The sequence below is a fragment of the Oncorhynchus masou genome, chromosome 5, assembly GCF_036934945.1.
Source record: "Oncorhynchus masou masou isolate Uvic2021 chromosome 5, UVic_Omas_1.1, whole genome shotgun sequence".
NCBI lineage: Eukaryota > Metazoa > Chordata > Actinopteri > Salmoniformes > Salmonidae > Oncorhynchus > Oncorhynchus masou.
Window position 1 is genome coordinate 13,076,964 of NC_088216.1, and position 3,307 is coordinate 13,080,270.

The 3,307-nt window shown below is 45.8% G+C and overlaps 1 protein-coding gene across 1 annotated transcript in view; it reads left to right on the plus strand.

Moving 5' to 3' along the window:
• Positions 1-3,307, plus strand: part of tmc6b (transmembrane channel-like 6b) — a 52,543-nt gene that overhangs the window by 48,662 nt on the left and 574 nt on the right. The window lies entirely within an intron of this gene.

The following is a 3,307-nucleotide window of genomic DNA, read 5'->3' on the forward strand; positions in this document are numbered from 1 at the left end:
CTGTGTTCTGTCTCTCTGTCTCTGTAGTTCTGTATCTCTGTCTCTCTGTCTCTCTCTGTAGTTCTGTCTCTCTCTGTCTCTCTGATCTGTCTCTCTGTCTCTCTCTGTATCTGTCTCTCTCTGTCTCTCTGTAGTTCTGTCTCTCTCTCTGTCTCTGTAGTTCTGTCTCTGTAGTTCTGCCTCTCTCTGTCTCTGTAGTTCTGTCTCTCTCTCGTCTCTCTGTAGTTCTCTCTGTAGTTCTGTCTTTCTGTCTCTGTAGTTCTGTCTCTGTCCGTCTCTCTCTGTCTCTCTGTAGTTCTGTCTCTCTGTAGTTCTGTCTCTCTGTAGTTCTGTCTCTGTAGTTCTGTCTCTCTCTGTCTCTCTGTAGTTCTGTCTCTCTCTGTCTCTCTGTAGTTCTGTCTCTCTCTGTCTCTGTAGTTCTGTCTCTCTCTGTCTCTCTGTAGTTCTGTTTCTCTCTGTCTCTGTAGTTCTGTCTCTGTAGTTCTGCCTCTCTCTGTCTCTGTAGTTCTGTCTCTCTCTGTCTCTCTGTAGTTCTGTCTCTCTGTAGTTATTCTCTGTAGTTCACAGCTGTCTCTCTCTGTCTCTCTGTAGTTCTGTCTCTCTGTGCTGTCTATCTGTAGTTCTGTCTCTCTCTGTCTCTGTAGTTCTGTCTCTCTCTGTCTCTCTTTGTAGTTCCGTATCTCTGTCTCTCTGTCTCTCTCTGTAGTTCTGTCTATCCCTGTCTCTTCTGTAGTTCTGTCTCTCTCTGTCTCTCTGTAGTTTGGTCTCTCTGTCTCTCTGTCTCTCTCTGTAGTTCTGTCTCTCCCTGTTTCTCTGTAGTTCTGTCTCTCTCTGTCTCTGTAGTTCTGTCTCTGTAGTTCTGTCTCTCTGTAGTTCTGCCTCTTTCTGTATCTCTGTAGTTCTGTCTCTCTCTCTGTCTCTCTGTAGTTCTGTCTCTCTGTAGTTCTGTTTCTTTCTGTCTCTGTAGTTCTGTCTCCTCTGTCTCTCTGTAGTTCTGTCTCTCTCTGTCTCTCTGTAGTTCTGTCTCTCTCTGCCTCTCTGTAGTTCTGTCTCTCTGTAGTTCTGTCTCTCTCTGTCTCTGTAGTTCTGTGTCTCTCTAGTTCTGTCTCTCTGTACTTCTGTCTCTCTTTCTGTCTCTCTCTGTTCTGTCTCTCTCTGTCTCTGTAGTTCTGTCTCTCTCTGTCTCTCTGTAGTTCTGTCTCTCTGTAGTCTCTCTCTGTCTCTGTAGTTCTGTCTCTCTGCTTAGTTCTGTCTCTCTCTGTCTCTGTAGTCTCTGCTCTCTGTCTCTCTGTAGTTCTGTCTCTCTGTCTCTCTGTCTCTCTCTCTGTCTCTCTGTAGTTCTGTCTCTCTCTGTCTCTCTGTAGTTCTGTTCTCTCTGTCTCTGTAGTTCTGTCTCTCTAGTTCTGCTCTCTGTCTCTGTATCTCTCTGTCTCTTCTGTATCTCTCTGTAGTTCTTCTGTCTCTCTTCTGTCTCTTCTGTCTCTGTCTTTCTGTCTCTTCTGTGTTCTGTCTCTTCTCTCTCTGTCGTTCTGTCTCTCTCTGTCTCTCTGTAGTTCTGTCTCTCTCTGTCTCTTGTAGTTCTGTCTCTCTCTGTCTCTCGTAGTTCTGTCTCTCTGTCCTTCTGTCTCTGTAGTTCTGTCTCTCTGTCTCTGTAGTTCTGTCTCTCTCTGTCTCTCTGTAGTTCTGTCTCTCTCTTCTGTCTCTGTAGTTCTGTCTCTCTCTGTCTCTCTGTAGTTCTGTCTCTCTGTAGTTCTGTCTCTCTGTAGTTCTGTCTCTGTAGTTCTGTCTCTGTCTGTCTCTCTCTGTCTCTCTGTAGTTCTGTCTCTCTCTGTCTCTCTGTAGTTCTGTCTCTCTCTGTCTCTGTAGTTCTGTCTCTCTCTGTCTCTCTGTAGTTCTGTTCTCTCTCTGTCTCTCTCTGTAGTTCTGTCTCTCTCTGTCTCTCTGTAGTTCTGTCTCTCTCTGTCTCTCTGTAGTTCTGTCTCTCTGTCCTCTGTCTCTCTCTGTAGTTCTGTCTCTCTCTGTCTCTCTGTAGTTCTGTCTCTCTCTGTCTCTGTAGTTCTGTCTCTCTGTAGTTCTGCCTCTCTCTGTATCTCTGTAGTTCTGTCTCTCTGTAGTTCTGTCTCTCTGTAGTTCTGTCTCTCTGTAGTTCTGTGTCTTTCTGTCTCTGTAGTTCTGTCTCTCTGTCTCTGTAGTTCTGTCTCTCTCTGTCTCTCTGTAGTTCTGTCTCTCTCTGCTCTCTCTGTAGTTCTGTCTCTCTCTGTAGTTCTGTCTCTGTCTGTCTCTGTAGTTCTCTGTCTCTCTGTAGTTCTGTCTCTCTCTGTCTCTCTGTAGTTCTGTCTCTCTCTGTAGTTCTGTCTCTCTGTCTCTGTCTCTGTAGTTCTGTCTCTCTCTGTCTCTCTGTAGTTCTGTCTCTCTGTAGTTCTGCTCTCTGTAGTTCTGTCTCTGTCTGTCTCTGTAGTTCTGTCTCTCTCTGTAGTTCTGTCTCTCTCTCGTCTCTCTGTAGTTCTGTCTCTCTCTGTCTCTCTGTAGTTCTGTCTCTCTCTGTCTCTGTAGTTCTGTCTCTCTCTGTCTCTGTAGTTCTGTCTCTCTCTGTCTCTCTGTAGTTCTGTCTCTCTGTCGTTCTGTCTCTCTCTGTAGTTCTGTATCTCTGTCTCTCTGTCTCTCTGTAGTTCTGTCTCTCTCTGTCTCTGTAGTTCTGTCTCTCTCTGTCTCTGTCTCTCTCTGTCTCTCTGTAGTTCTGTCTCTCTGTCTCTCTGTCTCTCTCTGTAGTTCTGTCTCTCTCTGTCTCTCTGTAGTTCTGTCTCTCTCTGTCTCTCTCTGTCTCTCTGTCTCTCTTCTGTCTCTCTGTAGTTCTGTCTCTCTCTGTCCTCTGTAGTTCTGTCTCTCTGTCTCTGTAGTCCTGTCTCTGTAGTTCTGTCTCTCTCTGTCTCTCTGTAGTTCTGTCTCTCTCTGTCTCTCTGTAGTCTTCTGTCTCTGTAGTTCTGTCTCTCTCTGTCTCTCTGTAGTTCTGCCTCTCTGTCTCTCTGTATTGTTCTCTGTCTCTCTGTCTCTGGTTCTGTCTCTCTCTGTCTCTCTGTAGTTCTGTCTCTCTCTGTCTCGTCTCTGTAGTTCTGTTCTCTGTCTCTCTGTCTCTCTCTGTAGTTCTGTCTCTCTCTGTCTCTCTGTAGTTCTGTCTCTCTCTGTCTCTCTGTAGCTTCTCTCTCGTAGTTCCGCCTCTCCCTGTCTCTCTGTAGTTCTGTCTCTTTCTGTAGTTCTGTCTCTAGTTCTGTCTCTCTGTAGTTCTGTCTCTCTGTAGTTCTGTCTCTCT